This window comes from Felis catus, chromosome A2 (assembly GCF_018350175.1).
Source record: "Felis catus isolate Fca126 chromosome A2, F.catus_Fca126_mat1.0, whole genome shotgun sequence".
In the NCBI taxonomy this organism is placed as follows: domain Eukaryota; kingdom Metazoa; phylum Chordata; class Mammalia; order Carnivora; family Felidae; genus Felis; species Felis catus.
The window spans coordinates 73,608,499-73,630,352 of record NC_058369.1 but is presented as its reverse complement, the minus strand read 5'-3'; the positions used below and the strand labels follow the sequence as shown (position 1 = coordinate 73,630,352).

The 21,854-nt window shown below is 41.7% G+C and overlaps 1 protein-coding gene and 1 non-coding gene across 4 annotated transcripts in view; one reads left to right on the top strand and one right to left on the bottom strand.

The window, feature by feature from the left end:
- The window catches only part of SUGCT (succinyl-CoA:glutarate-CoA transferase), a 760,453-nt gene that overhangs the window by 593,316 nt on the left and 145,283 nt on the right, over positions 1 to 21,854 (top strand). The window lies entirely within an intron of this gene.
- LOC111559605 lies at positions 7,707 to 7,808 on the bottom strand. The gene has a single exon (XR_002740734.1). It is a non-coding gene; the product is annotated as a U6 spliceosomal RNA (small nuclear RNA).

Below are 21,854 nucleotides of genomic sequence, written 5' to 3'. Positions count from 1 at the left end.
TGTGCTTCTGAGTTCCAGTTTGTCCCAATAAATCAAAAACCTGGCATTGTTCCCAATTACTAGAGTAGTTGGTATGGCACTTTTATTTATCTTGAAATTATGTTTGCCTCCAAGATGCCATTAATAATAAAAAATTAAAAACAATTTCCAAAGTCCCAAAGCAGTTATATACAAACAATAGGTTATCATCAAACCATTGAAATGTATGGGGGCGCCTGGGTGGCTCAGTTGGTTAAGCATCTGACTTCGGCTCAGGTCATGATCTCACAGTTCATGGGTTGGAGCCCTACATCAGGTTCTGTGCTGACAGCTCAGAGCTTGGAGCCTGTTTCAGATTCTGTGTCTCCCTCTCTCTCTCTGCCCCTCCCCTGCTCACGCTCTGTCTCTCTCTGTCTCAAAAATAAATAAACATTAAAAAAAAAATTTGTTAATGTATGTAACATTTCAGAGATGATAGCAAGATACAAAATTTCTGTGCACTTTGATCACATTTGTAATAAAAGTAATATACAAAATTAAAAAATTTAGGAAGGAAAAAATACACTCAAATGTTAATACTAATCATATTTGGGAATGAGATTATGGATAACTTTTCCCCTTTAAAATTTTTTTCTGCATTCCCCATATTTACTATAATGAAATTTTATTCTATTTTTAGTTAAAAAATAATTGATTAAAAATTTGTATATAATATATAATGTATTATACTTTATCATATAATAATCTATATAATAAAAATACATGTACCCTTAAATTAAAATTGGCAGATTAAGTATTTGAATTCTATATTCATATCTTCAAGAAACTTTGGGGGGAGTAAACATTCTAAGGTCCCACTGTGGAATTCTGAAATGGAATGGATTTACTTAAAGGCTAATTTATGGGCCTATGGGGGCTGGAGTGGGAGTTTGTCTATGCCTTGTATAGTTTGTCACTGAAGGAAGGAAAGGAAAGAAATTGACTCAATTCTGTGAGGTTCAGACCCAACTTTACATTTCTTTAAAAGTTTATCATAAGCAAGACTTGCTCAGAAAGCCACAGACTGAGCGTTATGTATTCCAGTTTCCACTACCCTGCATTTTTCCCTCTGTGTTTACTCATTTTAAGCCTATCAAGTAATAGACAAAGTGGATTTCACTGGAGCAGACATCTCATTGTTCTAGAGAAGATTTAAGTGTCCAGTTTATGGGAAGTGATGGGTCCCCCAGTTCTGGGGAAAATAAAAATAATGGGAAGGCAGTATTTTTTTTTAAATCTTTTTATGTCCGAATTAAAAACAAAACAAAACAAAACGTAGATTTCCAAGCAAAGAAGGAGCAGTATGGTTTGTTTAGAATGTCACTCTCAAAGGATGAGATAACTAGAAATTTCCTAATGAAGCAATCTTAATGGAATAGCTATCCTCTCCGATTTTATTTTTTATTTAATAATTTTTTGAATGTTTATTTATTTTTGAGAGATAAAGAGGGAAAGAGCACGCGTGGGGGGAAACAGAGAGGGAGGAAGAATTCAAAGTAAGCTCCAGGCTTTGAGCTGTCTCCACGGAGGCTGACACGGGCCTGAACTCAGGAATCATGAGATCATGACCTGAGCCAAAGTCAGACACTTAACCAGCTGAGCTACTGAGGCACCCCTTCCTCTTGGATTTTAGAGAGAGACTTTCTGCTGCTGGTTTGTTGGCCCTCCGTAGAGATGAAACTTTCCCTTGATCCAAAGTTCCTTCCTTCTCATCATGTGAAGGACATCATATAGTAAAGACAGGGGAACTTCTTGGAATCCTGGAATGAAAGAGATGAAAATTTGACAATAAATTTCATATTAAAAAAAAGAAAGAAAGAAAATGGCAGAAGAATAATTTCTTATAAATAGACCAGGTCCGTTTGCTGCAACTCACATTCTTGTAGCAAACTCTGCCAGACATTTCTTACTTAACTGAGTAGCTGGGGGTGCGGTGGATGGAGTGGAGGGTGAGGAAGTGGGTAGGGAATTGTATGGTGGAGAATGATACAGAGTGAATGATGAGGATTAGCTGTGCATATTATAGTACTCAGGGTACTCTCTTCCTTAAGTCCCAATGTCTACCCCTGTGGATTTTCCACATTTAAGCAATAAGTAGCCACTGTAAATTACCACTTAATAGGATCAGTTCCTCATGTCAGAAATCTAAAGTGTTCCACCAGAGAGGGAAGTTAATATTTTGCTTTTACTTTTCAAGGATTGATGCATATGGTCACCATACACCAAAGAGTTTCAACTTCATTTTTAGATAAATGGATTTGTTCTCTTATTCATTTGGAATAGAAACAAAAAGGGATCTTCATAGTTGAGCCCTTATTGTTGATTTAAAAAAAACTATGCCAAAAACATGTGGAGCTTGGGACATGGGCCAAGATGGTAAACGTAATGGTTACAATTTGGTTGTCTGCGACTATTGCCTTAAAGCTCTTTTTAAAACTTGTATTTACAGAATCATTATATGTATGAACAAGAACATTTTTGTGATGTGAGCTGACTTCTGTTCAAAAGAGAGTTTAAAACAAGAAACTGTTTTAGACTTTAGATTTTCTATCCAGTCTCCTTCAAATATACTGTATAAATCAAATATTATCAGTCTTAAGTGCTGACTTCTTCCCCATGGCTAATTAAGTTACCTATTAATTATTGAAAGGCCACATTTTCATAGGTCCTGGTGTAAGTCATATTAATGAACTAGTAAGAGAGATTAGTCCATACAGACATTTAAGCTGGAATCTTTAGGAGGACCTAAAGATTGTGGCCAAAAATCACTGATGAAGTCTGTTTCTCCTCCAACAGTGAAGACAATAGTTCATCAAGACCAACTATACTTGGGCCTTTTGCCTTTGGCTCTCTGATTCTTTTTCTTGGAGGCAGAAGAAAAAGACCGAGGAAAAACTGAGAGTGGATCCCCCTTCTGTTAGAGAACTGAGGACCTCAAAGAATCCTGGTGAAGTCTATAGGAATAGGGGGGAAAACAAAGCTAAATGAAGTTTTGGGGTGATCTGGACCTCTCCTTGAAGACACAAGAAATCAAGTTTGCATTTAGGTCCATCAATACTGTCTCATGTAAGATAAAATATATATGAGTTTGTGGTAGACTCCAGAAAACTGATTACTTTACTGGAGCCACTTACTGAAATAAGACCAGAAGCTTTCTTCTCACAGCCAGATCATAATCAGAAGCCATGCTATTTCCTGATTGTGAAATGTCACAGCCATAGGGGCCTGGAAAGAGTCAAAATCAGCATGACCCATAATTCTTCCCAGAAGGCTGGCCCAGCTTTCTGGTGAGAGTGGAATCAGAATAATCATGTTAGATGTATTAAAATTTTAATGGAGCCAAACCAAGATAGCCTGCTATATTTACTCCATAATGGTGATAACTTTGTCAGTGGGCCCAGAAATATTAAAGGCCATTGGTTTAAGATCCTACATCCATATCCATGTATATTTGATATCAGGCTTGTAGTATTTAAGTCAAATGGTTCTGTCTTTCTCTTAGACTCTGCTTATAAGGATTCTAAAACCTGTCATTATAATACTCTTTTATCCAAACTTTCAACAGCTACATTCCTCTGTTCTAAGAAGAAATAGTGTGTGGGTCGGGGAGGAGAGGAGGAATATAAAGACATGAAAATGTGTGCAAAATTTAAGAGAGACACAAAAATTTGTTAAATGTGCACCATGTAGCAAAACTGTTTATATTCTTTTCTCATTTACTTCTTATAACAATACTGTTGAAGAAACAGAGGTTTGTAGAGGACTTGCTTATGGTCACACAACTGGGAGGTGATTGAACCAGAATTTAAACTTAGATCTCTTGGATATCAAAAGTTATACTCTTTCTCATTAAACCTCACCTACCTAAGTCACCTTTTAATAGTTTTCCTCAATAAACCCTATTGAGTGGCTATTACATTTCAAGACTTTATCAGGTGCTGAACAAAGATTATGATACACTGTGCTAAATGTGATAGGATTATGAGAAATTGAAGAATGTAAAGAAACAGTGTTGCCTTGCAGGGGACACAGATGTTCATGTGGGCTAGGAAATCTATAGTGATGCATGGCATTTTTCTTCCCCTTAGAGGAGGTGTAGGAGTTTTTCGGTTTAACAGGGCAACAGGTGGGGGGTAGTTGAGGGAAAAGAAGAAGGTATCCGAGGTCTAGAAAGAACAGCAGAAGCAAATGTTGGAAGGCTTCAAGGTCCTGATTTTAAGGACTTCCATCGGACAGTCATTGAAAATGCACAAGGTGTCTTCCAAAGTGTACAAAGAGAATGGGAGCTTTTGCTGATGGAAACCTGCATGAGAAAAACTGAGCTTCAACATTTGTTACTGATGTGAATGTGTTGCCATAGTGGACACTTTCACCAACCCAAGAACAATTCAAAGAGCCTGGATTCCTGGCAGGAAGTAGGGGGTGGGGTGGTGTAGGGGAGGTGGGCAGGGATCGTGGCAGGGGACAGAGGGTCCCAAGAGAAAGACGGGTAAAGAGAGGGCTCAGGCACCAACATTAACCTTCCTTTTAAAATCCTGCGAGAACCTTTTAGACCTCTTTGCCTTTACCCATAAGTCAGCCGATGTTCACTCAGTCAGCAAAAGTCTACTAAAAACAGACTCGTTTGTGATGAGAGGTGCACATTCTTGTGAACTTTGTTGGGGAAGAGGAAGGAGAAAGGCTTTCGGCTATTCCTGCTTTGTGCTAAGTGTTAAGCAAGGGATCTGATTAAATTGAAGGAAAAAGAGTTTGGAAAGGGTTCATCTCTGTAATCACACCCCTTCTCTCCTATTCTGAGTGCTTTAGGGAGAGGAATAGAGTGGCAAATGCCCCATAGAAAGTTATGGAGAGTTACTTCCTGGACTAGGGATTTTGCTAATTTCTGCCCTAGCAACTATTTTCCTTAGTAGGAAAGACCAACTCTTTCTCTTCTCAGTCATATTCCCAAATATACTATGTAGTGGACTTTGGGCTGAAAGCAGGTCATTTCAAGTACTGGCTTCACCACTTATGAGCTGTCTATCCTTGAATGAGTTAATATACCTATCAAATCCTCATCTTCCCATGTGTGAGATGAGAATTATGGATGGTACTTATATCACAAGGTTTGTGTGAAGATGAAATGACATGAGGAGAGCCAGAATTGATGGAACACTGAAAATATTTCAGGCAGTGTTCTTTCCAAATGCTTCACGTGCATTTAGATGTTAAACTCATTTAATGTTTGATATAGTGACCTTATCAGGCAGGTACCATTATCATTCCCATTTAACAAATGAAGAAGCTGAGGATCGGAGAGGTTAAATAAGTTCCCCAAAGCCACACAAGTATCAGAGCTGGGATTTGAACCCGGATCTTTGGGCTGCAAAGGTCACTCTGTTTGGCTACCATGTTCTACAAATTCCCCATGAGTATAAACCATTTGGGCACAATTTCTTGGAGATATAATCATGGAATAAGGATTAGCCAGATTTTAGAAAGCCTGGCTTTTTACTTGACTCTGACATTCAGCATATTTCTCAGTATTAGAATTTTTAAACCTTCATCTTACCTTGATGACACTTTAACTGAAACTCACTTCCTCACAAATTCTGGTTACTATATGCAGTTAAAATATTTACTCTTTCCGTGACCTGGAAACTTGTAAGGAGTGGTATACGTCTCAATCACTGTTTTAATTTTTTAAGTTTATTTATTTATGTTGAGAGACAGGGAGAGAGAAGGGGGGGACAGAGAGAGAGGGAGAGAGAGCATCCCAAGCAGGCCCCTTGCTGACAGCACAGAGCCTGATGTGGGGCTCCCTCCCACAAACTGTAAGATGGTGACCTGAGCTGAAATCAAGAGTAGGATACTTACCTAACTAAGCCACCCAGGTGCCCCTCAATTGCTGTTTTAAAACAATTTCATTCCAACCTGTGGAAAATAGAAGTCAATATATCAAGCCCTCACAAAATCTTTGTCCCACCATGTTTTCACCACACTTTTTGAAAACATTCCCACAGCTCAAACAAATGAAAGATGTCAGAATCCATGGTGTAACCAACAAATATCTGTATATTTCTTGGGGTGCATTTTCATGTAAGTCCAAGCCCGTTCTGCTTTTATCGGCCGTTGTCTTCAAAACGGATCTCCAGATGTTGCAAAAATTAGAACCTTGATTTTGACTGGCTGCCATTTTTGTTTTCCATTTTGAAAATTTCTGTCAAAGGTCCCAGGTATGAATGAGGGAGATTGCCTTTAGTCCAAAACCTACCAACTCATTTCCATGCTGCAAAAAGCTGACATGAAGAAAGCTCGGCAAGGATGTCAGGTCTGCCCTAACGTATCTATCATGGTCTGCAAGGCATGTGAGCAGGCTCTTGGCAAAACCCTGAGGAGGGGAACTTCTCCAGCTGTAGCACTAGCCTGCCATCTTTCTCTTGAACTTGGCACTTAATGAATCGGTCTTTGGCTTGTTTGCATCTTAGAGTCAGGCTGGAATAAGCTTCACTCTCAATGTAGGGCTTTTCAGTGTTGTCTCTAGTATTTCCTTTGCAATAGAAATTTTATTAACATTCATAAATAAAGTTTTCCACATACTGTCATCTATCTCTCTTCCACCTAACTTATCCCAGATTTTCTGGGGATTGTCTGAAAATGATTCACATTGCTAGTGAACAATTTCCACATTGTTCTTCCTGGTGTCTAAATAGAACGCTGCCCTTGGTGAAGTCAGTGAGAAAGATACGACTTTGTCCTCTTTTGGTCTTGTTAAACAAACAAACCTAAAAAGAGATAAAACAATTTTTGCCATTGGTGGCCAGATCTCTCCTTTCCAAGCGTGTCACTGCCTGGGAGATGATGCTGCATTCTCTAAGATAATTTAGCATCTTGCCTTAAGAAGTAGCAGAATGAGGGGTGTCTGGATGGCTCAGTCGGTTAAGCGTCCAACTTTGGCTCAAGTCATGACCTTGAAGTTCATGAGTTTGAGTCTCGTATCAGGCTCTGTGCTGACGGCTCAGAGCCTGGAGCCTGCTTTGGATTCTCTGTCTCCTTCTCTCTCTCTGCCCCTCCCCTGGTTGCACTGTGTCTCTCTCTGCCTCTCAAAAATAAATAAACATTTTAAAAAATAAAAAAAAAAAAGAAGAAGCGGAATGAATCTGGACTGCATGCCTAGAGACATTTTGGGGACATTAGATAGTCCAATGCCACTGGGTCGCCTGGTCATGTAGTGGCTTTGGCTTGAAAATTAGATGCATTTGTGCTGACCATCCCTTTGTTTTATGACCTAAGTCTTGGTTTCAGGAAAGATTGAAGGCAGTATTGGGCATAAGATGAATACTTATGAGGTATTAATGAGGGGGGGGGGCATTGAAATTGTCACTGGCACTCAAATAGCCCACACAAAATTGCCCCCACTTAAGAACCACTGGGTTAAGGAGATGATGAGACTGAGGCCTGGAGAGGTTCAGCAGCTTTCCTAAGATCTCATGGCTGGTAAGTGGCAGAGCTAGGACTACAAAGCTTTTCTGAGGACAAAGTGCTCATCTACTACCCTATACCGCTACTCCACGTCACCGTCCTCTCTCTCTCTTCTGTCTAATATCATATGTCTACTGGGCATTTGCTTAGTGTACTGTGTGTGCACACCTGCATGCACTCATGTCAGCAAATAACTGTTAATATTTCAAAGCATTCTTTTTTTTTTTTTAAATATGGAACACTTCACGAATTTGAGTGCCATTCTCATGCAGGAGCCATGCTAATCTCTGAATCGTTCCAGTTTTAGTCTATGCACTGCAGAAGCAAGCAGTATTTCAGAACAGTCTTAAAGTGACTTTGCATTGATTCTTAGATGCCATCAGACAGGAATTGTGGAAAAAGAAATTTCCACTTGTGTCATGACAGTAGCTGTCCCTGAGCCAAGAGCTGCATCTGAACAGAGGTCTGAGGTCAGAAATATGGGTACGAGTTCAGACTAGGAGTTCCCATTGCAGGCAATTCCTCATTTCCTAGCAGGGCTCGGCTCACCGCTGCCCAGGTTCTATCTCATGCTCGGGGTCAGTAGACCATCCCAGTCTCGAAGGGATAAATTGGATAATGTGAAAAGGCTTCTTACCCATGCGCTGTTGTGAAATAGAAGTGACACCCAGAGCCATAATTCGCCAATTATATCTTTTGTTTTCCTTCCCATCTTGTAGTCATTCTCAAAACCTCCAAACTCCATGCTTCAGCCTCTTGTCTGAAACAATTAAGCCTCTAGGAAGATGTGGGAATGCTAATAGATTTAGTGTTGTGTTTCATCCACTCTTGACTGTTGACATCAACTCTTCATGCTCAGCAATGTTTTCTCTGCGACTTCATAAGCACATGAATATTTATTATGTGGGGGGAAGCACACTACTGTTCACAATGACTGCAGCTGAAAAAATGATAATAAACGTGAGAGATTAACAGGACTCAGGAGAGGAAGCAGTTCAGGGATGGTAGACCAGGGTCTGTGGAATGTTAAAACCACTGTCATCCAAAGAACAGCTAAAATGTTAAGAGACGCGCAGCAAAGGGACATTGTGTTGGCAGGAAATAACCTAGGGGAGTTTTAGATTATAGTGTGTAATTAGTGCGTAGTTAGCATTTGCATAAATATTCATTCCAGGGAATTTTGTGGATAGTAGTAGCACGTATCCAAAACACACAGGCACACGTACACACATGACTAAGAAGACTCAAAAAAAGGATATTCACGTACTCATCAGTTAAGACCTGCCTCAAAACTCCTCTCCATGGCTAAATCTTCCCTATTTCCCCTACAAAGGGCTGCTGGTGATTCACTCAGACTTGGACGACTCTCTACTGTTTATAAACCTATTACTCCTCTTGACTCTAGACCCCTCCAGGCCCTTGGTTTACCCGGTCGTTTTTTCCACAGTGTCTACTACGCACAGTTCCACAGGACGTCCTGGATGGTCAATACCTGATGACCGAATGAATGAGGACTGGTCAAGGAAAGGATTATGTAGTTCAGTTTTATTTAACTACCTGGGAACCTGCAGCAGACACCGTGTTAGGCACTAAGGAAAATCTCAAAGGAAGTTGGGACTTTTCTTGACCACACTTCTTGCAGTCTCTTCTTTTAGTGAGTCAGTCAGCCAGTCAGCAAGTTCTGGCACGTTGTGAGAACCAAGGACACAAGTAGAGAAGTTAATAGGAATACTATCTGGTGTCATTAACACTGTGTTTGATATATACTCAGGATTTTGGGAAAGCATGGGCAGGGATTCTAACTTAGCCTGGCAGTCAGTAAAGACTTCCCAGGTTGTCTGAGCTGAGTCTGGAAGGGCAATTGGGAGTTCCTGGGGTGGGCATTGGAGCCAAAGTATAGTATGAGCAAGTTTGGCAGACAGAGAGAGAACCAGGGCGGGGAGCCTGCCAGTTGTCAGCATGGCAGGGGTTGGGGGAGGCATTAGGGCTTAGGGGCCATTGGGGAGGGAAAGGCGGTGTCCCTCAGTGAGTATTGCAGGTTCAGGGGGCCTGAACTGAGGCTGTAACAGGTGCCAGGAAGGAGAGGCAGGGACAGGAGATGGCAGCGACAGAACTTAGTGGCTCAAAGTGTAAACTGAAAAAGCTGAGGCTGAAGAGTGGGCTCCCCGGTGATGTGAGCCTCAGGAATCTTCAAGGACAGAATGCAGACACCTTAGCATGTGTCCATTTGTAAGTGGAGTGCAAGCTCCGGGCTGAGGGGGCGCTCAGGATGCAGTGTCCCTTAGTCTACATCAAGGAGAAGACACAATCGTACTTTGTTGTTTGCATGGAGAGTTCATGGGTGCTTTGAGTTACACATATTGGGATATCCACATAATCTTTTTAAATAGCTTACTCTTTCTCTCTTGGACTTGTTCTTTGATTTCAAAGTCAACTCTGTCTAATTGGTAGCTAAGATTGGCCTTAGCATTCGGTTAGGGTTGAAACATTGCATTTTACGATCCAAATAATTGGGGAGTTAAAAATACTTCCAACAGTTTATGACTCACACTTTTCAACTCATAGATGAGAAAAACCAAGGTGGGTGACTGTGAATGCCTGTGATTTCAGCACAGGCTGAAGTTCCACTGAGTTCTACATGTGATTTCTGGCCTGCTCGGAAGGCCCTGACTTTCTCAGGTCATCCCAGACTTTCTGGCTGTGCCTGAAATTAATTACAGCCACATCCACTAGATTCAAATGTCACCTTACAGGGATAGAGAACACTTTAAGTCCCTATCAATCATAGAGTTTATGCATTTGAAAGATCTAGAAGTATAGGTTTTGACAGGCGGGAGTCGAGGTTAAGAACAAGGGGTTACAGGATGAAGGGTAATGCACAAAATTTACCTGCTTTGCAATTTGATCAGGTTGATTCAGTTTGTTTCAATTTGGCAAATATTTACTGAGCACGTGCTGCCCACGTGATGCAGTGACATGTCCTCAGGCCATCCAAGGTGGGCCTCACATGCTCCTGAGGGGTGCAGAGGGTGGAGAGTGAGTAGGTATGTATGTTCAGGTAAGAGAGGTCATGACTCGGAGAGAGAGAGAGAGAGAGAGAGCTCAGGCCACATGGCGTGAACCATGAGCAAGAAGGCTGCGTCGATAACAGTTCTGCCTATGTAGCAATGCACTCTTTGGCAGGTTATGCAGACCTCAGAGTTGGCTTGCTCATCTGCAAACTTGGGATGACGAGGCTTCCCTTTCTCCCTCAGAGGTTTGTTATGAAGGTCAAAGGAATTACTTCATGTTAAAGAACTTGAAATACAGAGAGGGTGTATTTCATTATTTAATTGTTAGCAGAATCAGAATTGGAACCCCAGGCTATTTGATTTAACTCCTAAGCCACAAAACTCTGTGAGCTTTTCTGGAACATTCTCTACCCCCCCCCCCCCACTTTTCATTGCTTTATTGGAGAAATCTTTGAGGTTGCTGTAGGCAGCTACATGTGTCTCTTGCTTTATAGAGGAGGGTAGAACAAGGAGAAGGAAGATGACACTGATAAGTGTGGGTGAAGAATTCTAAATTTTGTGAGTCAAATACAATCCCTGGAACTCTGAAGATGCGTGGAGTCTCTTGAAAGGCTGCCTTACACACTGTGATTTAAATTACACAGTGTACATGCGTTCGCTAAGTGGGTCTGCTGTCACATCTCCAGTCCCATCTTAGGGCTGGAGACTCTGAAAACAGGAGAAGTTATCTTTTTCTTTTTAAAAGTTATTTATTTATTTATTTATTTATTTATTTATTTATTTATTCTGAGACAGAGAAGGGCAGAGAAAGAAAGGGAAAGAGAGAGGATCCCAAGCAGGCTCTGCACTGTCAGTGCAGAGTCTGGTGCAGGGCTCAAACTCATGAACCGTGAGATCATGACCTGAGCTGAAATCAAGAGTCCGAGCTTAACTGACTGAGCCACCCAGGTGCCCCAGAGCTTATCTTTTTCTTAGGGGATGGGTCTCTCAGGCCTTGCCTGCATGAGATTTTACTTTGCAGGATTTAAGTGGTCATGAAATGATAGACCTGAGCATTGAATCTCTACAGGGAGTCTATCATGAGAAATATCGCCAATACGCTATTGCTTGAGTAACTTGGAAAGCTGAAGGAAATAGGCCAATTGTGCTGAGTATTTTGAACAATTTTCCATTTGTTCTGCTTCATATCAGCTACTCATATTCTTGTTGTGACTGAAAAACTGACAGATGTCAGAGGGAAGGCTCCATGATTTTCCCTTGTCCTGGAAACCCCATGAAGAAAACATATGTATCGACTACGTCAATGGTTTTTATATCCAAGTTATGGCCCTTGTCCAAAGAGATTATTTTCCTGATTTCAGGCAGCAACAATTCATATAGCAAGGGATACTTTCTGAGCAGGTAATACATTTTGTTGGAGACCACTAGGAGGTGTGGGATGCACAAAGACGCCACTGATTCCTGTTCAACTTCTTAAATATATTATAGTGGGAACACGAGAAGACTAGATCTGACCTACAGCCACTCACGGAGGAGAAAAGAGCCACCACAGAAACAAAACCAAACCTCACATCCCCTCTGAAAAGCTTCCTGCAGCAAACCCAGCCTGAAGATTACAAGCAAGGGTTGGAGCTGAAGGGAAACTTCTCTTCCCCTCTTTGGTTTGGGTGGTAGTAGCCTGCTAAAGCCCAGCTTTATCATTTTTTTTTTCCTTTTATAGTTTCTTCAGGAAAGCCCCGGGCCTCTGAGGCTGCCTTCCACCCCCATCGGAGATTTTAAATGTGAGGACAGGAAACGTTTGTCCGGCTTCGTCATTTTATGACACTGTTGCCCACTCCCCCCCTCCCACACACCCTCCTTTGGTGCCTCCCGAAAAGTTCTGCCAACGTTAAGCAACCATCTTTTAATGTGGCTTTGGCTGAACTCGTACTCTAGGAAGTGAGTGTGGCAGGGCACCCCTGTCTCAGCCAGGCCAGCCACTTCTGAGAGCTGAGCTCATCGGCCGCCCCAGCGCCCGGAGGCCCAGCCCACGGGGGGCCGTCTGTGAAGGGTGCTGGGTGGCAGGAGGGCACAAAGCAGCCTCAGCAGGGCAGGCTGGCTGCTCCTAAGACTAGCACTGTGCTTCGGATGGTAGGCATTACGTTATGAAAGACAGGTGTCCTGAGAAACAGTGATTCTATGCAGGTTCTATGCATAGTATTTTCCAGGTGATTATCTGGAAAATGACAGAAGCTATTTAAGGAAATAGAGAAACATATAGTGGTGAAAGGAATTGTCCAACTTCCACAAGCCATTCGGGTACACTGATGGAAGGGGAATCTGAGCTCTCCTTTCTACCAAATGTCATCTCCTCAGCTGCTTTTGGCCACTAGTATATTTGCAATCGTAAACACATCATATGCTCTGCCATCCTGACTTGTTAAAACTCCACTAAGCAGTTCTGTGCAGTAGGTAAGTGGGGCCTTCCCCCTACCTTTCAGTGGAGGAAAGCCGGTTGTAGGAGTTGATGTACTGCCTGAAGCCACATGGCAAGTTCAGGTGAGACAGGTTCTAAAAATCCTGCCTCAGGCTGGGAGTCTGTGGGATACCTCAGGGCCACTGTTAGGACCCTTCACTGGCCCAGGCTTGTCAAGGCAAAGCCCTAGAAATGCATAAGACTCAGATTCATGGGAGACCCACCTGGTTTACGTCATCACGGGCTGTGATTCTCACTCTGTTTCGGCCCTTTGTGTGAACCCGTCCAAGCACTAGCTTCCCGGAATAACCCTCACCAGCACCAGAAGCCCGAGCCTTCTGCCGGAGACAGGGCAACATGAAGGCAGCTAGGTGTCTCTCACATTGTCTAGGTGGCCGTAGAGAGGTAATTATCAATGACCAGATTTCTTTTGTGCCTTTACTATCTTACTGGATGGGCACGCAGGATGCTAGGACAAGTGAAGAAATTTAAAATCCAGTTTCTAACTGTTGGTCCTGTTGAGATATTTCTCCTAATGTGAAAGAAACTTGGCTCTGTTTCAGATGAGGGAAATAATAGAGTGGAAAACACACATTTTCATGTGATTTTCTGTAACAACATCAAAGTCAAGAAAACCATGTGAAATCATTATTCATGACCTCTAAAAGCCACAAATTACCTTCTTAGCTTTTTGGGCTGTGGACACCTGGCTGCCTTTTCCTCCCCTGTGCACTCAGCATTGCCGTCTGGAGCATATGCTGTTGGTACATTAGATTTATGTGTATTTTAAGGGTACTGCGCCCACCTCACTTTAACACTCTTTGCTTTTGGGGTCAACCTACTGTTAAATTACTTTCAGTTTTATGGTGATCTATCAACATTAATGCTCCATGTTTTTAGGATTGAGACAACTGTGTGGAACAGGGTGTTCTTATAAATGCCGTGCAAGCACCTATAAGGCCTTTCTATCTCCATAAAAGATCACCAAAATGCCTTTTCCCGAGCTGGTTTCTTATTTTGTGGGGTCCTCACCTATAAACCAGAGCTAAACACGGAACATGTTACAGTAAAAAACCATGCTTACTTTCAAGTCCACCCACAAGTGTGCAAGAAGATTTTGACTAGAGGCCATTTTTTTTTCTGTACACATAACAAAGCCATTCTACCATTCCTGCCTACCTTTTGTGATTCCAAGGAAAAGCATCTAAGTAATATCTACGTAAAGTATTATAATAAGAGAAATATACATTTTGTTTGTATGTGTGTGAATGCATGTATGTGTGTGTGAGTGTGTATATATGTGAATGTGTATATTTTTGAGTGTGTATGCATGAGAGAGAGAGAGAGAGAGAGAGAGAGAGAGAGAGAGGGAGAGGGAGGGAGGGGAGGAGAGAACGTGTATACATATCTGTGTCTGCCTGTCTTCTCCATCAGTGTTGGTTGCTGCCCAGGCCCAAATGTGTGCATTGAGCTCTCTCCTCTTCTCACCTTGCCCCATCTCTCTGTAAATACTCAAATGTCTTTGGAGGTGGGAAGGATTGGAGGTGCTCTCTTGCAGAGTAGATTTCCTTAAAAGTGATAAATTCCTTTCACCATGTGGGAAAAGAGATCCAGTACAATTTAATCACCTGCCTGAGATCACACTGGATAGTGATTTTATGAGAATTCCATTCTTAGCTCCAAGAGCTAGCAATAAAGCAAATATTCCTCTTCCTTGGCACCAGGGTAACTGATACTCAGATTTCTATACTTATAATCCAGGTGGTCATTCATATACACCAGAGCTTCTTAAATAGAAACATGGACCAAGTGTGCCTTTTCAAGTGTTGTTCCAGATCAAGAGGCCAAGAACCTGAAGTTACAGTCTATTGTACTAGCTGTTTTTGAGTAGATACCAGATAATGACAACAAGTGGTCCCTGTGTTTTATAAGCCTCCAATCTACTTGGAGAAACAGAGCTCTAAAACATCATAAGGAGCACAGAAAGCAACATATGCCCCCCCCCCCCCCCGCCCCCATAGAGTGTGGTCTCACCGTTGACTTGCCACGATGGGACTTGTATGATAAATACTCCTATTTGGAACACTGGCAAGAATCAGGAAGGAAAAAGGAAAACCCATCAGGAGTCAACAAAGTTGTCCAAAAGCCCATGCCAGAAAAATGTGGAACCTCATAGATCTGTATTGGGAATCTTAGTTTAGACATGGTACTTAGAATTGTGAGTCAGAGGGTTTCCCATCACTTTGGAAATGTCCAGGCTTTTGATTCAGAAGAGCTGGTTTTGAGATTAGGTGCTACTACTGGCTGGTTGTGTGACCTTGGGCAGTCCAGTGACTACAACTTCTCTGAGTTGCCATCTCTTCATGAAACAGAGATAGTAAGAGCAACCCAATGCATGGGAGAATGCAAATCACAACACCGGATACCAGCACAAGCGCCTCTCACAAACATCCTGTTACCTAGTTACGGTGGCCTAGAAACACCACAGTAGATGGGACATGGGATGAATAACCGCAGAGGTAGATGTGTTGAAGAGAGCAAAAAATTCTAGCTCACAGGTGACCACAAGGGTAAGGATTGCTTACCACAGATCATTAGCTGTCAGCATAAATGTCCAGGCCTGATTCAGCCTGAGGATTTAATTATATCAGGGAAATCTGTGTCAGAGTTATCAAGAATGAGTTTACCCCAGCCAGATCCTGAATAGCCAAGAGCTTGGCATCACAGAAGGATTTAGGGTTTGTTTTGTTTGTTTGTTTGTTTGTTTTTGTTTCTTGTATTGCATTGTAACAATTATAAGAACCCAGCTAATACTGCATGTGTTACTGTGCTCCAGATACTATTCAATTCTTAACTCTTTTAATCCTCACACCAGCTCATTGAGGAAGGCACCACCATTATCTCTATCTCACGGACAGTAAAGCCAAAGCTCAGTGAAGGTAATTTTCTCAAAGTCACCGGCCATCAAATGATGGGGCCATGATTTTTAATCCAAGGATTCTGGCCCTTTCAACCAAAGTCTACTCTTTTAACCAGCATATAAATGATACTAACTTAACTAAACCCTCATTTTCTGTATATGTGGAAAACATCTGAATATTTGCCTTTCAACTTTATGCTTTTGGACATTAGAAACTTTTCATTTATAAGTGGTTAAATTGATCAGTTTTTAAAAATTGGATTCTTCCTTGGCCATGCCAAGTTCAGTATTCAGTTTTACCATGTTCTATTTATGATTATATTTAAATTTTGTTTTTACTTTTTGACATAATTATAGGTTCACAGGAAGTTGCAAAAATAGTAGAGAAGTCCTGTGTACTCTTCATCCAGTTTCCCCCCATGGGTATGTCTTACATAATTATAGTACACTATCAAAATCAGGAAATAGACATCGGGGCAACGTCTGTGCAAAATTCTGTGCTGTTTTATCACATATGTAGATGCGTGTAATCTACGCATGATGTAATCTACTCATTGACAATAAAAACCTTGACTGCAGTCAAGATACAGAACTATTCCAGCGCCATAAAGATCTTTACACTTTCATTTTTATTCAAAATTTGTTGGTTCATCTGGAGGTTAGTTTGATGTTTCAGAAGTAAAGAACCTGTTTTCTACTTTCCGATTTCCTCAGTACCATTTATTTTATAAGTTATCATGTGGACATGATTAGAAATGTCACTCTTCAGTTCCAGCAGTACGTAATTAACAAATCCTGCATTCCTCAGACCTCAGAGCCATTGTTCCTCCCAGTCCACCACTTTATCTCCTAAAAATTTGGTCTTGGAAGCAGTGGGGTTTGATCTTTATGCCATCGGACACGACAGAACCTACATCAGGGTCTTGGGTCACTTAATGGTGCTGTTGGTGTGAAATTATTGCCTTTTTTCCCTGAAATTTATCAAAGGGGAAGGCTGTACCCATTGGTGGCTCCCTTCCAGGGCAGTATATCTCAGAAAGCCTCAGGGGCCTGGATATGAGATCAGAGTTACAAAACTTCAGGTGCCAACACTTTTCTTAATTTTTCTTCAGCCTTAGTTTCCTCATCTGAAAAATGAGGAAAATTCAATCTCTCTCGGAGGGCTATGATTTTTATGAGGATTAAGTGAGGTAATATAGCCAGCCGAGGAAGGGCTTAACATAGTCTAGGATTTTTATGATCATATTCATTTCTAATAATATATCTTTGAATTCAATGGAAATATATTTTTATTATTTATATTAGTATGTGCCTTCAATCATGATGACATTTCTTATTCCCTCTTGAAAAGTCAGTGTGGGAAGTCTTAGATTTGAGGAAATATGATCATGATAAGATTTGTGTACAAAGTTGATTATCAATGTCTTAGTCTGTTCAGGCTCCCAAGACCATTCCCAGTGGGTAGCCATCTCTAGGGACCCGGCTAAGTCCTCATCCAGAGGAAACCACAGCATTTCCAAGAGTTTACCAGATAGTTTTGGATGATAACTTTGTGTTCAAGAAGCTAGGCTATGGAACTCAGCTATCCCACCCCTTCTTCCAATAGGTCTGCTCAGACCTGTTCCTTACAGGAGGCGTCACAGAGTTTGTGGTTATATCACAGCTCGGACGACTGGAGAACTCCCCGCCCTCATTGTCATCTTCACCTTGGAACACAAGAACACGTCTGTGGTTAGCATGTCCCAACAGCAGCCCTGGGCATCCTGTAATTGCCTGGGGTAGAATTAACTCTGCTAGTGGCTCAGATTACATAAATCTACATCTAACCCAAGGAAGAATCTGCCCTCAAATGAGGAGAATGGATGTGAAATCCCAGTATACGCCATGAAAATACAGCAACAGCGACTAGTTTTTAAGAAGGAGAAGCAGTTTGGGGAAAAGGAGAAAATTTCTTTACTCTCTTTATCCTGCTTCATCCTCACTTTCTTTTGAAAGGTGTTTTGTATGTGTGAATGTGAGTGTTCTGCGTGTCACTGGAAAACACAAGAAGGACGCTGTGATTATCATTTTCTGAAGAGGCCCTCCTACAGGAAATTGGGCTGCAGGGGAGGAAAAGTGTGTGTTTTCCTGAAGGAAGTGCTTATATAAAGCCAAATCTGGGAAACAAATCATGGAGAAGGTATAAATAAACTTCTGGCCCTTTGCATTTTGAATGGCGAGATAGTACCTTTGGTCCCAAGGAAAGCAATTTCTTTTGGACGTGGTCCTTAAGGCACGTGAAAGCTTCAGATTTAATTTTAAAACCAGCACCTTCATGCTTCCCATTTTTCCTAAATCGCCTGACCACAGGCACATACTCTGTAACCACCAACATTGGGAAACTTACAAATGGGAAAATTGAATTCCACTTAGAAAAAGAGTATTAGAAATCTCCGTGGAGTGAAGCCTTAAATATTGTTTCAAAGTAAGCTCTGGTGGGTTTTTGTTCCTTTTGAAAGAACTGACTTCCTTATGTTCAAACTTGCTTCGGTTATAAATTGTAATTGAAATCTTTTTTCTGTGCACTTAAAAACTCACTGACAATAAAATTTTAACAAACAATAGGTTTTATTGGGAGCAAAACACCAAGTGGAAATTTTTAGTTGTTAGCATAGATGTTATCAAATGTCTTCTTTCATGGTATTGTTTACCAACGTATTTATACACTTTGAATAAAATGAAATGGGGAAAAAAAATCCTTACGTTGTGGCTTTCGAGAGTAGAACTTGCTCTCAGTAAAACTTCCCGGACCTGCACAGTACCGTATGAAGCAACAGGAATCAGGGAGCTGTTTCGTGAAACATAATAGTAGTAATGTCAACGTGGGGCTCCAGGATCGAAATACTTCCCTGGTACCCTGTGCAATAATGCTGTCTGTCCCTAACTCGGTCTGGATGTCTGAGACTCAATGCCTTCATAAATCCTTCCTTCCTGTTCCAGGTTGTGATCAGGCAAAGAGGGAAGGAGACTTAAACAGGGCGTGCACATCTTGTAGGGCCCTTCAGAGCTCTCAAGGGATTAAAGTCAATGAGTAGATAAATAAGCTTTCCTGGAAGCCGTTCACCTTCGTCTCATTCCTGCCTAGTCTATTGCAATATCGTTTTATCTGTGGTCTCTGATTCTCTTGCCCCACCTGCAGTCTCTTCTCTCTAAGGAGACTTTTACAAACATAAATGCATTCATGCCACTGCCTGCTCAGAACCCTCGAGGGCATCCCATCACATCTTGTTTCCACTCTGACCTACTACCCCCTACATGGTCAGGGCCCTGGCTACCTTCTAAACCCATCTACTGCCCCCCTGTCCTCCTTTCTCCCACCCCCAACTAACCAAGCCCTTGCCTGGAGACTTTATACTTGCTGTTTCTTCTGTCTAGAACAGTAGATAGTCTCATAACTTTGCTTATAGAAAGTGAAATTTGCTCACTGCTTTTAAGGGTCTGCTGAAATACTGCCTCCTCACTGAGCTCCCTGCCCCCACCCCATTATCACTCTCTATCTCCTTCCCCTGCTTTACTTTTCTTCATAATATTTTTCACTCTTGGATATCAGATTACACATAGTCCTCTGTTTACTGCCTGTTTCCCTCATCAGATCAGAAGCTCCCTGAGGGGAGAGACTTTGCTTGCAAAGTTTACTGTGGAAGCCCTATATAGGAGCTCAATAAACGTGTCGAATGAATTGTTTTGTTAGTGAATGTGAATACCTTCCCCTCTGGCGACTTCTCGTCCTTTCTCTTCATCTAATTGAACATAAATAAAATTGTATAATATTCACTACTGGGGATTGTCACAACATATACATTTCAGAACTTGAATGGTCAATAGAGATTATCTAGCCCATCAGTTTAAAGGTTTCAAGCCCAACCTTTATTTTCACCTTGCTGAGATGCAGAGTATAGTCTCATATACTTTTGAGAAGGCTCCCATGGGTATTCCCATATTTGGGAATTCTTCCCCCCACCAAACAGTAACCATTCCCACCCATCATAACTCTATGAGAATCTTTCCAAACATTTCTAATCATTAGAACTATTAATAACGTCATAGTCTGGTTCCCTAGAAGCAGCATGTGAGAAAGGGATTGGGGTGCACTGATTTCATGAGGGAGTAGTCTTTAGGAAAAAACTGGAAGAGAGTGAAGAGAGCAAGATAGGGAAGGAGAAGGAATCCCCAAGGAAGTGATCTTAGGTAAAGTCTAACTTTGGCCTGATACACAGGGCTCACAGGGCAGAACCCTCCTTCCCTTCAAAGGGAACCTGATACCAAGCAGTCATTGGGTGCCCTGGGGCTGGGGGGTGGCTGGCTTCCCAGGCATGTATCCTTGTCTGTCAGCCAAGGATAAGTCACTGGAGAAGGTCACAGGAGAACATCCTCAGTAGTCTTACTCAAAGCAAGCAAAGGATGGGTGTGCTGGCTGGTCCACAACCTCTACCACAGATGGTTTCTCAGTAGTGACTATGCACCACAGGTTATAGTTGTCAAATTCATTGCACATCGGAATCCCTTGGAGGGCTACTTGAAGTCCATATCGCTGGGCTCCAGTCGCACAATTTCTGACACAGACAGGAAGTGGGGCCCAAAGATTTATTCTAACAAGTTCCCAGGTGGTGCGGATACTAGTCAGGGGTTAGGTGAACAGTTTTGAAGATGGTTGGGTTATAGCATACTTAAGATTCCCTTAAAGAATCTCAGACAAAAGAAACACAAATCTTAATCCCAAAAGCACTGGAAGTAACAGAAGTCCTTCTCGAAATTCTCTTGAAGAAGGGGTAGGGGTATGTATACACTACACCACACTCAGCAAACTTTCTAAGAGATAGGTTTTATTTATTTATTTATTTTTAATTTTTTTAATGTTTATTTATTTTTGAGAGAGAGAGAGAGAGAGAGAGAGAGAGAGACCATGAGTGGGGGAGGGGAAGAGAAAGGGAGACACAGAATCTGAAGCAGGCTCCAGGCTCCGAGCTGTCAGCACAAAGCCCAAACTGGGGCTCAAACTCATGGGCCACGAGATCATAACCTGAGCCGAAGTTGGACCCTTAACCGACTGAGCCACCCACCCAGGCGCCCCTAAAGGATAGTTTTTAGATACTGTTCCTCTGCTCACTTTCATCCTTACCACAACTACCATCTCCCCCTCTCCCCCACCCCCCATGTCATAAAACATTCTCTGAGTGTTAGCTCTAAGATGGGCCACTTCTTTCCCATTACGGAAAGTGTTGTAGAATGCAGGACAGACAGACATTATCACAAACATATCCTTGAATTTGCTTTTATTTACATAGAAACAAGCTATGTGTGTGTTTTTATTCTATAGCTCTTAGGAACAAATTGCTTATGATCTGCCTCACAGTTTATGGAAACAATACATATGTCCCAGCCTCTCTTCTGTAGCTGATGAGTAAGGGGCACTGGGGGGTGAGGTCTCTAATGTTCTACCTCAGACGGAATTTTTCTCTTTCTTCCACCCCATTCCTCCTACACCCTCAGTTTTCTAGATCTTGCTAAACAGGGTAGTTTTAGGGTTTAGGGTATCTATCTATATGTTTGTGTAAATGAGAGAAGTTGAGAGAGATTTCTAAAATCATGCCTAAGGAAAAAAAGAGATTAAAAAAAACAACAAAAGACAATAAACCTCTGTAGTCACATTAAAAAACTTGTCAAGGGGACCCTGGGTGGCTCAGTCCGTTAAGTGTCCAGCTCTTGATTTTGGCTCAGGTCATGATCTCGCTGTTCATGGGTTTGAGCCCCGTGTTGGGCTCTGTGCTGACAATGCAGACCCTGCTTGGGAATCTCTCTCTCTCTCCCTCTCTCTCTGCTCCCACTCTGAAAATAGACAAACAAATTTTAAAAAAATTTAAAAAATAAAAAGTAAGATAAAAAATAAAAACTAGCCCAGGAGCAACAATAATAACAAAAAGTGCTAAAACTAGATAATTTTATCTGAGTG